The sequence below is a fragment of the Pongo pygmaeus genome, chromosome 21 (genome assembly GCF_028885625.2).
Source record: "Pongo pygmaeus isolate AG05252 chromosome 21, NHGRI_mPonPyg2-v2.0_pri, whole genome shotgun sequence".
NCBI classification, from domain to species: Eukaryota; Metazoa; Chordata; class Mammalia; order Primates; family Hominidae; genus Pongo; species Pongo pygmaeus.
Genome location: NC_072394.2, coordinates 59343936 through 59357361, shown reverse-complemented (window position 1 = coordinate 59357361; position 13426 = coordinate 59343936). Strand labels below are relative to the sequence as shown.

At 49.2% G+C, this 13426-nt stretch overlaps 1 non-coding gene across 1 annotated transcript; it reads right to left on the bottom strand.

Moving 5' to 3' along the window:
* Window positions 1-12788: 12788 nt before the first annotated feature.
* LOC129022228 (U6 spliceosomal RNA) lies at window positions 12789-12892 on the bottom strand. The gene has a single exon (XR_008496311.1). It is a non-coding gene; the product is annotated as a U6 spliceosomal RNA (small nuclear RNA).
* Window positions 12893-13426: the final 534 nt, after the last annotated feature.

Here is a 13426-nt window from a genome sequence, read left to right as displayed (position 1 = left end):
TGGGCAACAAGAGCAAAAACTCCTCAAAAAATAAATTAATTAAATAAAATAAAGTAAAATAATAAAATTGAAAATAACAATCCCGAGTGGAGTCCCCCAACTCCGATTGATAAATCCCTGAAAGGCAGAAACACATTCTTACTCTCTCTGGGCCACGTGTACCATTCCACCAGGAGCCAGACTTTCCAAACAAATGACCCTTGCCCTAGCCAAAAGTCCTCCCTCGACACCTATGCTCCTTCAGTGCCCTGGTCCCTGGGAACTGAAAGCCAGGAGTTGAAATGTAAGCCCTTACAACTCCAACGGCTGGCACCAACAGCACCTCAGCCCCCACCACCAGGCGCTCTCTCGGAGTTCCCGCCTGGTTCCCTTCCCCGCATCCCCATTTGCTTGTCAGGGACTGAAGCAAGTCCTGAAGTGGGCTCTGAGCAGACCCAGAGGTCGTGCTCCTCTTCTGCCACTTCCAGACCATGTGTAGAAACATAGCTTGATTCGACAAATACCTACCGAGAATAGTTCACTTCTCCAAATGTTTCCTGGGCACCCGTAACACACCGGGCTCCATTCTAGGCACCGCAGTGAAATGCCTCCACACTCAGGAGCACCTGGCCTAGTGTGGAGAGTGAGAGTTTGGTCTCCCAAGTTTGTGAGGGACAGGAGAACTCAGTGAGAAAATGCATGCAGGGGGCTTCACACCGAGCCTGTACACAGTGAGCCCCCATCAAAGCAGGTGGAAGGTCTAGGCGCGGTGGCTCACGCCTGTAATCCCAGCACTCTGGGAGGCCGAGGTGGGCGGATCACGAAGTCAGGAGATCGAGACCATCCTGGCTAACACGGTGAAACCCCATCTCTACTAACAATACAAAAAATTAGCCGGGCGTGATGGTGGGCGCCTGTAGTCTCAGCTACTCAGGAGGCTGAGGCAGGAGAATGGCATCAACCTGGGAAGCAGAGCTTGCAGTGAGCCGAGATTGCACCACTGCACTCCAGCCTGGGTGACAGAGCAAGACTCTGTCTCAAAAAAAAAAAAAAAAAAAGCAGGTGGAATCACCACCATCACCACCAATATCCTCCTTCTTCTCACCTGGCATCCTCCCCTCCTCCAGGCAGGAAACATATCTTCCTTTTCCCAGTGCCTGCGGTCACAGCTCAGGGCAGAAAACAGCTCCATGTCCTCCGTAATACCTGACATGCTGTTGAGTCCCACGCATCAGGAAACCTGAGCAGGGACATTTTTGACATTTGATTGAGGTTATAATCGGCATTTCTGGGAGTCCATAATAATCCCATGAAGCAGCCAAGTTTACAGCTCCAATTCATGACCATCCGGCTTTCGTCTTTAATAAGCTCCTACTGTGGGCCTGGGCTGCACACTGTGGCAGATTCAGAAGTGGTGTGTGTTGGCCAGGCGCAGTGGCTCACACCTGTAATCCCAGCACTCTGGGAGGCCGAGGCGGGCAGATCACTTGAGCTCAGGAATTCAAGACCAGCCTGGCCAACATGGTGAAATTCCATTTCTACTAAAAATACAAAAATTAGCCAGGTGTGGTGGCAGACACCTGTAGTCCCAGCTACTCGAGAGGCTGAGGCAGGAGAATCACTTGAACCTGGGTGGCGGAGGTTGCAGTGAGCCGAGATCGCGCCACTGCACTCCAGCCTGGGCAGCAGAGCAAGACTCGGTCTCAAAAAAATAAATAAATAAGTAAAAAACACGAAGTGGTGTATGTTGTCCCGCAACAATCTGGTGATGCCACCCCCACCTTCTTACAATCTCTCCTTGGGGAGGCGAGTCCTCCACACAGGAGGCAATTAGCAAGTGATGCTGTGGTTCGGTATGTCTGAGAAGGAAAGGGTAGGGTGGGCGGGCAAGTTTAGGGAGACTTCAGGGAGTAGGGGTAAGCTTAGGGGAGGTCCTCTCCATCCTCCTGCTATACAGATTTACTAAGGCAGTAGCATGTGACCCCAGATCTGTTGTTGGGTCACATCCGTTTGTCAGTTGCAGGGTCCTCAACCTTGGCTGCCTATTGAAACCCTAGAGGAAGCTTTTTTTTTTTTTTTTTTTTTTTGAGGCGGAGTCTCCCTCCGTCGCCCAGGCTGGAATGCAGTGGCGTGATCTCGGTTCACTGCAAGCTCCACCTCCTGGGTTCATGCCATTCTCCTGCCTCAGCCTCCGGAGTAGCTGGGATGACAGGCACCCGCCACCGCGCCCGGCTAATTTTTTGTATTTTTAGTAGAGACGGGATTTCACCGTGTTAGCCAGGATGGTCTCGATCTCCTAACCTCGTAATCCGCCCGCTTCGGCCTCCCAAAATGCTGCAATTACAGGCATGAGCCACCGCGCCCGGCCCTAGAGGAAGCTTTTTAAACCCCACTACCCTGGGCTGCACCCCAGACCCATTCATCAGAATCTGCAGGGGTGGGGCCCGGGTATCAGGGTTTCGTAAATTTCTGCAGGTGATTCCACTGTGCAGCCAAGTTTGAGAACCAGCCATCTAACGGCATTCATGAATTTTTTTCTGAGATGGAGTCTCGCTCTGTCACCCAGGCTGGAGCGCAGTGCTGCCATCTCAGCTGACTGCAACCTCTGCATCCCAGGTTCAAGCAATTCTCCTGCCTCAACCTCCTGAGTAGCTGGGACTACAGGCACACTCCACCACACCTGGCTAATTTTTGTATTTTTAATAGAGATGGGGTTTTACCATGTTGGCCAAGCTGGTCTCAAACTCCTGACCTCAGGTGATCCACCCGCCTCAGCCTCCCAAAGTGCTGGGATTACAGGCGTGAGCCCCACACCCGGTCCATGAATGTTTTTAAGTAGTATTCCAATGGCTATTTTAACTTTTATTCCAACAGTTCTATGTTTCTTTTAAGATGAGTTAGAAAAAAAGTGTAAGTAGCACAGCTAAACTGGCACTTCATCGGCATTATTAATATGGACAGGGCAACTATGTGTGAGCTTTAGTGTTGTTCCCAGTCACAGGTGAGACATCCCTTCTGGTGTGAGTTGGATGTAGTTTAAATACTGAAAGCCCAGCCTGAGAAACATAGCGAGACCTCGTCTCTACAAAAGATTTTTTTAAATTAGCCAGGTGTGGTGGCACACTCCTGTGGTCCCAGCTAGTCTGGAGGCTGAGGCGGGAGAATCACTTGAGCCCCAGGAGGCGGAGGTTACAGTAAGCTGAGATCACGCCACTGCACTCCAGCCTGGGTGGCAGAGCAAGACCCTGTCTCAAAAAATTTTTAATTTCAAAAGATTCACCCCCTAGCTGCAAAAGACATCTTTCTGTCCTACTGGCTTGAATGCAGCTTACAGAAGAAAGGCTTTCTGAGAACCATTCCATCCCACCAAAGGGCCCAGTGCTCCCGGAGTGGAGGGAGCACAGGTTTTTGCCTGACCCAGCCCTCATGAAACGCCCAGCTCTGCTGCTTACTGGCCAGTGTACCTGCTGATGGCTATGATGCACTGGCCTCTGTCTTCCTCCCCGAGCAATGGAGAAGCTGGTGGGGTTACTAGGAAGCCCTCCCACAGAGCACACAGAGAGAGGGAAGGCAAATGACCCCCTTGTCCATGGTTAACAGTGTCTGTCCTGCACCTGAGCCTCCCAGCGGCCTCATTCTCAGAAGGCTGACCTGTGGCCCCAGATGTCTGCAGTGAGAGGGAGACACTGTGCAAAATGAAGGCATGTTCCCAAAACCTGGGACATGCAGAGTACCCTGATGCCTTGGAGGGAGCAGGTCTAGGTGGGACTTGGCTCTGCCCTCAGGCAGGCACCTCAGACTGACCAGATGCCCGGCTCCCGGTGCACCCTGGCTGGAGGCACACGCTGCCTGGGTCCCTTTTCTGGCGAGGTTAGCACCGCTCACATGCTCACGGCGTTAGCCAGGCTTCTCCTCTGTAAAGTTCCTATGCTTCCCCTGCGGGAAGGTACTTTGAGACCACGTAACCATCCCGTTGCTCTCCAGCTTCACACCCACTCTATTAGTTTCTTATTTTGATTTATTTATTTTTAGTTCTTTATTTTTTTTGAGCAGCAGGGTCTCATTATGTTGCCCAGGCTGCTCTCAAACTCCTGGACTCATGTGATCCACCTGCCTCAGCCTTCCAAAGTGCTGGGATTACAGACATGAGCCACCACTCCTGGCCACATCCACTCTATTTGTTTCCTTTGGCTGCCCTAACAAATCACCACAAGCTGGGTGACTTAAAACAACAGAAATTTATTCTCGCACAGCTCTGGCAGTCAGAGTCTAAAAGCAAGGTTTCAGCAGAGCTGTGCTCCCTCCAAAGGCTCGAGGGGAGAATCAGCTCCTCGCCTCTTCCAGCTCCCGGTGGCCCCAGGTGTTTGTGGTTTGTGGCTGCATCGCGCCGTCTTTGCCTCTGTGGTCCCATGGCACTCCTCGCCGAGTGTCTGTCTCTTCTATCTCTTACAAAAACACATGTCAGCCAGGCATGGTGGATCCCAGCAATTTGGGAGGCCAAGACGGGAGGATCACTTGAGGCAAAGAGTTTGAGACCAGACTGGTCAATATAACAAGACCCCATCTCTACACACACATACACAAAAATGTTTTAAATTAGACAGGCATGATGGTGTGTGTCTCTGGTCAGAGCTACTCGGGAGGCTGAGTCAAGGGGATCACTGGTGCCCAGGAGTTCAAGGCTGGCGGCTGCTGTGAGCTATGATCACACCACTGCACTCCAGGCTGGGTGAAGGAGTGAGACACTATCTCTAAAAAATAAAAATAATATGTGTCAGACCAAGTGCAGTGGCTCACACTTGTAATACCAGCACTTTGAGAAGCCAAGGTGGGCAGATGGCTTGAGCTCAGGCGTTCAAGACCAGCCAGGGCAACATGGCAAAACCCCGTCTCTACCAAAAATATTAAAAAATTAGCCAGGCATGGTGGTGTGTGCCCATAGTCCCACATACTCTGGAGGCTGAGGTGGGAGGATTGCCTGAGCCCAGGAGGTAGAGGTTGCAGCAAGCTGAGATTGCACCACTGACTCCAGCCTGGGCAACAGAGCAAGACCCCATATCAAAAAAAAAGAAAGAAAAGAAAAGAGAAAAAGAAAAAAGAATAGGTGTAATTGGATTTAGGGCCACCAGTTATCCAGGATGACCTTATCTCAAGATCACTAACTTAAACACATTTACAAAGATTGTTTTTCCAAATAAGGCTGCTTTCACAAGGGCCTTATTAGGTCGTGGACATTTCTTTCCATTCAACCCCTGAGGCCCACTCATTGTGGCATTCGTTGATGATTCTTGCCTGAACTCATCATTGTGATGATTTGCCAAGTGCCAAAGATTGCTTTCTAATTCCATCTCACCTTCCCAGCTGCTCATTAGCATCCTACTGTCCCTTCTCCACATTTTTAAATTGATTTACACCAGTGGACTTTCTTTTTTTTTTTTTTTTTGGGCTGGGGGGTCTCACTATGTTGCCCCTCCTGGGCTCAGTGATCTTTCCGCCTTGGCCTCCCGAAGTGCTATAGGCAAGAGCCCCATGCCCTGCCCTTCTTCTTTCTTTCTTTTCTTTTCTTTTCTTTCCTTTCTGTTCTTTCTTTTTTCTTTTCTTTCCTTTTCTTTTCTTTCTTTCTTTCTTTCCTTTCTCTCTCTCTTTCTTTCCTTTCTTTCTTTTTTTTTTTTTTTTTTTTAAGACTGGATTTCGGCTGGGCACAGTGGCTCACACCTGTAATCCCAGCACTTTGGGAGACCAAGGCGGGCAGATCACTTGAGGTCAGGAATTCAAGACCATCCTGGCCAACATGGCAAAACCCCATCTCTACTAAAAATACAAAACATTAGCCAGGCATGGGAGTGCACACCTGTAGTCCCAGCTTCTTGGGAAGCTGAGGGATGAGAATCACTTGAACCTGGGTGGGGGGCGGAAGTTGCAGTGAGCTGAGATTGCACCACTGCACTCCAGCCTGGGTAACAGAGCAAGACTCAGTCTCAAAAAAAAAAAAAAACAAAGAGGCCCCCATACACACAAAAAAAGAGACTGGATCTTGCCTGTCACTCAGGCTGGAGTGCGGTGGCAGGATCATAGCTCACTGCAACCTCAAACTCCTAGGCTCCAGTAATCCTCCCTCCTCAGCCTCCCACAGAGCAGGAATCACAGGCGTGCACCACCGCATCAGGCTCCCCCTTTTGTTTTTGTAAGTCATTCATTTTTGTTGTATTTTATAAAAGTCTTGGTGAGTGACAGACTGAAAATAAACAGAACTAAGCCCCCACCCCTGATAGATGGCCAAGTGCTGGTCATGGATACTTGTGGGGTGGGGGCGCAGTCATCCTCAGGGTCCCCCATATTTAATTCCTGAAACCTGCATGTCTGAATTTCAGTTCTAGGTAGATGGAGTTTATTGAGTGCCTACTGTGTACCTGCGAATTACCACCTCCATCCCGGCCCCATCCACTCCTCATTGATTCATCAAATGGGCTCCTACCTGGTCTCCACCCACCCTCTGCCTGAGAGCAGTGATCTGAAAACAAAACCCCAAAACTCTCCAGTAGCTTCCCAGTGCTCTCAGAACTAAGTCCAAACCCCACACCTCAGCCCGCAAGGTGCTGCCTGACCAAGGCCTGCCTGTTGTCCGGCCTCATCCCCACCATTGGCTCTTTGTGCTGCCAGCGCAGTCACCCAGGCCTTCCGTCTGCTTCTGACACGGGCCAGGCCTTATTCTCATCATACCTTTGCATATGCTGTTCCCTCTTCCAGGAATGCTTTTCCAACACCCTTCCCATGGCAGGTCTGTGTCATCCTTCAAGTGTCCGCTCTAATGATGCCTCTTCCAGGCAGCCCAGACAGCCTGGTCTACAGTACCCATCCCCCACCAGCATTCTCTCTATTTCCTTCCCAGAACTGTTTGGGAATTGTAAATCTCTAGGTAGGGTGGGAGCTCAGATAGAATTTTCATTTCTTATGCAAATGTGTCTGCCCTTCTCTGATGGCCCAAGGATTCTCCAGCTTTTCCCAGTAGAGACTGACGGATGAGACCACCGAGTTCCAGCTTGGGATGCACACAGTTCATCCGTGGCAGGGAGGCTTCCTGAGCAGGGAGGCTGGGTAGTCAGTATTCCAATGGAAGTGACGTGAGGAGGGGCTGGCTGGGATCCCAGCTCCCACTCACCATTTGATGATCCCATTTGGGAAAGGAGAGCACGATGGTGCCTTCCTTGGAGAGGAGTCACTGCAAGGATTCATGGTAGTAGGGCCAAAGGGCAAAGGGCGTCAGTGTCGTAATGCTCCACCACTAGTGACCACCATCATCACTGGACAGTCACCTCCATGGCAGGGACCAGGTCTATTCTGTTCATCACCACGTGCTATAAATGAGCCAGCACATAGTAAAGGATCAATAAATACCTTATACATGAAGGGCTGGTAAGGTGGAGGAAGCAGAAACTTACTAAAAGGTGATTTCAAACCTCCAGGATCAGTCAGGATGCCCGTGCGTGCTTTGCAGTGAGCAGAGCAAGGGCGAAGCCTTGTCACAGGGCCCACTGGAAAGCGGGAGGGAGGGGCTGATGTGGGCAAAAAACATTTCACCTGGGCAGCCACAGTGGTTCACGCCTGTAATCCCAGCACTTTGGGAGGCTGAGGCAGGTGGATCACTTGAGAGCAGGAGTTCAAGACCAGCCTGGCCAACATGGTGAAACCCCGTCTCTAAAAAAATACAAAAATTAGCCAGACATGGTGGCAGCGCCTGTAATCCCAGCTACTTGGGAGGCCGAGACAGGAGAATCGCTTGAACCTGGGAGGCAGAGGTTGCAGCGAGCCAAGGTCACGCCACTGCACTCCAGCCTGGGCAACAAGAGCGAGACTCCATCTCCAAAAAAAAAAAAAAAAGAGAGACGCAGTCTTTCCATGTTGCCCAGGCTGGTCTTGAACTCCTGGGCTCAGGTGATCCTCCTGCCTAGGCCTCCCAAAATGCTGGGATTGCAGGCTTGAGCTATTGTGCCCAGCCCTGACTTTTAATCTTTTTGTTTTTTTAAAAAACAACTTTATTAGCCAGGCGTGGTGGTACACACCCATAATCCAGCACTTTGGGAGGCCAAGGCAGGTGGATCGCTTGAGCTCAGGAGCTTGAGATCAGCCTGGGCAACATGGCAAAACCTCATCTCTACAAAAAATTAGCTGCTACAAAAATCAGCTGGGCCTGGTGGCAGGTGCCTGGAATCCCAGCTACTCGGGAGGCTAAGGCAAAGAATCACTTGAACCTGGGAGGCGGAGGCTGCAGTGAGCCGAGATTGTGCCACTGCACTCCAGCCTGGGTGACAGAATGAGACTCTGTCTCAAAAAATAAAAATAAAAAAATTAGCCGGGCATGGTGGCACACTCCTGTGGTACCAGCTACTCTGGAGGCTGAGGCAGGCTTAAGCCTGGAAGGTGGAGGTTGCAGTGAGCTGAGATTGCACCACTGCACTCCAGCCTGGATGACAGAGGATTAGAGAATGTGACCCCATCTCAAAAATAAAAAAAAATAAACTTTTTTGATGTATAATTTACATATCACAAAATTCACCCATTGTTAATGCACAATTCTGTGACTTTTAATATTTTTTGCATATGCATAATCATTATCATAATCCCGTTTTTAAATATTTATATCACCCCTGGCAGGGCATGGTGGCTCATGCCTGTAATCCTAGCACTTTGAGAAGCCAAGGCAGATCAGAACTTCGAGACTAGCCTGGCCAACATGGTGAAACCCCGTCCCTACTAAAAATACAAAAATTAGCCAGGCGTGGTGGTGGGCGCCTGTAGTCCCAGCTCCTTGGGAGGCTGAGGCAGGAGAATTGCTTGAACCCGGGAGGCGGAAGTTGCAGTGAGCCGAGATCATGCCAGTGCACTCCAGCCTGGACGAGAGAGCAAGACTCCATCTCAAAAAAAAAAAAAAAATTCCATCACCCAAAAAGTTTTTTCGAGTGCTGTAGTTTTAAAGCCATTCCCTTTACATTCTGATACCCAAGAGTAAACCTTGAAATCCTCCAAGGCGAAAATGTTCTCCTGAGAGGCCCAAGTTAGCTCCTATTTCTATCCTTGGGAGAAAGCTCTTTGGGTAGGGCGCTATTTAATTGGCATAATGGGTACTATTTAATTTGCATACTGTGCCCCCTTGCCCCATGAGATAAATAGAGGGATGGCAGTGGATGGCTGGCAGTCCCCAGAGAGACAGTGCCTGGTGATCTGGCAGAGACTATTTTATCATCTCCAATTAAAAAATGGAGAAAAAATTTGAGACTCCAAAGAGATCCCACCTAAGACGGGAGGTCATCACTCATTGAAAAAATAATATAAACCTGGTTTTGGGGATCTTTTTTCTGATCTCTGATGTGTCAACCAAAGCCAGTTTTTCTCAGCCTGTCAGGCTCTGGTCTCTTGAGATGTTGAATGCAATTGTGGGAAGGAGGAGGAATTGAGTGATGTCCTCAAACACATTTGAGTATCACTCGGATAAGCAACACTGTCTTGAGTGCAGAATTTCTCAGAGCCCTCCATGTGCTGGGAAGGACTAGGAACCCCCAAAAAGGAGCTGCTGGACCAGGCAAGTCATTTTTCAGGGAAGATTGAATTGGTACCCACAGAACACCTCTCATGTCTTAGGCCTCTGGAACACAGTTACACAAGAAATAGTAGCAAAGACTCCACGTGTACAATGCCTGTTTCAAATGCTGAGCTTGGGGCTTTGTGCTGGTTATGTCTTTAGATGACATAGCAGCCCTAGTTTTTTTGTTTGTTTTTTGAGACAGAGTTTCGCCCTTGTTACCCAGGCTGGAGTGCAGTGGCACGATCTCGGCTCACTGCAACTTCCATCTCTCAGGTTCAAGCGATTCTCCTGCCTCAGCCTCCCAAGTAGCTGGGATTATAGGCATGCGCCACCACGCCTGGCCAATTTTGTATTTTTATTTTTCTTTGTATTTATTGATTTATTGAGACGGAGTCACTCTTTCACCCAGCTGGAGTGCAGTGGTACAATCTTGGCTCACTGCAACCTCCGTCTCCCAGGTTCAAGCGATTCTCCTGCCATAGCCTCTCGAGTGGCTGGGATTACAGGCATGTGCCACCACACCCGGCTAATTTTTGTACTTTTAGTAGAGACAGGTTTTTGCCATGTTGGCCAGGCTGGTCTCGAACTCCTGACCTCAGGTGATCCACCCTCCTCAGCTTCCCAAAGTGGTGAGATTACAGGCGTGAGCCACCGCGCCTGGCCGCAGCCCTGTTTCATAGAAGGTGATGGTCTGAAACTGGAACACCGTGGCCACTACACTAAACCATCTCCTCTGTGAGGCCATTCCTCTCAGGAGCAGGCACACAGCAAGTGCTCAAAAATTAGCAAGCACTCGCCAGGTGCAATGGCTCACACCTGTAATCCCAGCACTTTGGAAGGCAGAGGCAGGAAGATTGCTTGAGCTCAGGAGTTTGAGAACAGCCTGGGCAACATAGCCAGACCCTATCTCTACAAAAAAATAAAAAAACAATTAGCAGGGCATGGTGGTATGTGCCTGTGGGCCCAGTTACTCAGGAAGATAAGGCAGGAGGATCATTTGAGCCCAGCAGGTCGAGGCTACAGTGAGCATTGATTGTGCCACTGCACTCTAGCCTGGGTGACAGAACGAGACCCCACCTCAAAAAAAAAGAAAAATTAGTAAGTACTGATTTGAGTGCAAGAACAAACTATCAGACAGACTCATCCAGCTTAGCATTTGGAAACATGCCTAATTCTGGTTAAATAAGATGGTTCGGCCAGGCACGGTGGCTCACGCCCGTAATCCCAGCACTTTGGGAGGTGGAGGCGGATGGATCACCTGAGGTCAAGAGTTCGAGACCAGCCTGGCCAAAATGGTGAAACCCTGTCTCTACTAAAAATACAAAAAAATTAGCTGGGCGTGGTTGTAGGCACCTGTAATACCAGCTACTTGGGAGGCTAAGGCAGGAGAATTGCTTGAACTTGGGAGGCAGAGGTTTCAGTGAGCTGAGATCATGCCATTGTACTCCAGCCTGGGCAATAAGAGTGAAACTCCATCTCAAAAAAAAAAAAAAAAAAAAGATGGTTTATGCATATAATGAAATACACGGCAACAAAAAAAATGAGGCATTTCTTTGTAGGCTGACATGGAAAGATCTTAAGATATGTCCTTCAGCAAACAAACAAAATGTATGCACAGCTGGCTTCCACTTAGATGTCTCACAGGCAACTTAGATTTAATTTATCCAAAGGGGAGCATGTTCTCTTCTTTCATAAACAGCCCTTTTGTTATTGTTGTGTGCTTTTTGTGTTTTGTTTTTGAGACAGGCTCTCACTCTGTTGCCCAGGCTGGAGTGCAGTGGCTCGATCACGGCTCACTGCAGCCTCGACTTCCTGGGCTCAAGGGATCCTCCCACCTGAGACTCCCAAGTAGCTGAGACTACAGGTGCACACCACCATGCCTGGCTAATTTTTCTATTATTTGTAGAGCCTATGTTGCCTAGACTGGTCTCGAACTCCTGAGCTCAAACTCTAGCCTCAGCTTCCCAAAGTCCTGGGATTATAGGCATGAGCCACCATGCCCAGTCCCAAACAGCCCTTCTGATACCCAGTCAGCCTGCCAGATGCCCAGAGCAAAAACCCTGGAGCCAGCCTGGACTCTTCTTGTTCTCTCGTTCCTATTTTTCAGCAAATCCTCTTGGCTTTACCTACAAAATATATCCCAACTCTGACCAATTTTCACCTTCTCCCCTACTCTTGTGTTGGCACAAGTGTATTCATTTCCCGGGGCTGCTGTAACAAATTGTCCAAAATTGATGGCTTAAAACAACAGAATCTTTTTCTCTCAGGGTTCTGGAGGCTAGAGGTCTGAAATAAAGGTATGGGCAGGGCTACCTTCCCTCTGAAGGCTCTAGGGGAGGGCCCCTCCTGGCCTCTTCCGGCTTCTGGTGCCAGGAACACCAGTTCCTGGGCATCACTGCCATCTCTGGCTCTGTCTTCACATCCCCTCTCTCTGTGTATCTTTCTGTGGCGTCCCCTTTTTATGAGTATATCAGTCATTTAGGGTGGGTCCTAAGTCCAGGATAATTTCATCTTGAGATCTTTAGCTACATCTGCAAAGACTCTAAGACCAAACAAGGTCACATTCTGAGATACCAGGTGGACATGAATTTGAGAGAAAAACTATTGAACCCAGTACACCAACTCACCACCATCTTTTGTTTGATGATTTCTCTAGCCTCCAACTGTCTTGAGTTTCTGACCTTGACCTCCTACAGTCAGTGTACAAGACAGTAGCCAAAGTGATCCTGGTGAAAATGTCAGGTCTCATCCCTGCTGTTCCAACCCTCAAAGGTCCTCACCTCATCTGGAGCCAAAGGCAGACTTCTTCCCAGGGGCCATGAGGTCCCACAGCCCTCCCAGTCCCTGCTTTGCAGCCACAGCTATCCCAGCTGTTCCTCCAATCTGTTGGGCATGGTCGCCGTCTCCAGGCCTTTGCACTTTGTACCCTTCTCCTAGACTTCTGTTTCTTCTACACTTGCTCCCTCCCCTCCCTTCCCCTCCATGAAACTTTCCGAAGCCCCAGAAATGCACATTCCTGCCCCTTTTAATTTTTTCTCCAAAGCGCTTCTCACCCTGGGAACACTCAGTGCATTTTACACGTCCGTTGCGTGAGCTGTCTAGGTCCTTACCAGGATGAACCACCTGAGGGCAAATCTCTTTCTGCTGTGTCCTCAGCACCCAGAACAGTGTCTGGCACACAACAGACACTCTATTGAGTTTTAAATTTTTTTAATATATTAAATTTTAAAAATACATGGAACGCTTCATGAATTTGTGTGTCATCCCTGCACAGGGAACATGCTGATCTCTGTATCGTTCCAATTTTAGTATATGTGCTGCTGAAGCGAACACAGAGTTTAAAGAGGTGTTGAATGACTACATGAATGTACTCATGCTAGGAAATAAAACAGAGGGTGCCCAGAGCCTGAAGCCTACCACTAAAGATAGTTGGGGAGAGGGCAAGAGTGGCCCACCGACATTCCGTATGTTTTTAAAGTGTATTCATTGCCATAGGGATATTTTTCCATCTATCAGACTGTCAAGAATGCAGAATACTAGCCAGAGGCCAGGCGCAGTGGCTCACATCTGTATTCCCAGCACTTTGGGAGGCCGAGGCAGGTGGATCATTTGAGGTCAGGAGTTCGAGACCAGCCTGACCAACATGGTGAAACCCCATCTCTACAAAAAAATATTTAAAAAGTAGCCAGATATGGTGATGCATGCCTGTAGTCCCAGTTATTCGGGAGGCTGAGGCAGGAGCATCACTTGAACCCAGGAGGCAGAGGTTGCAGTGAGCCGAGATCGCACCACTGCACACAAGCCTGGGTGACAGAGTGAGACTCTGCCTCCAAACAAAAACAGAATACTGGCTGCGTGCGGTGGCTC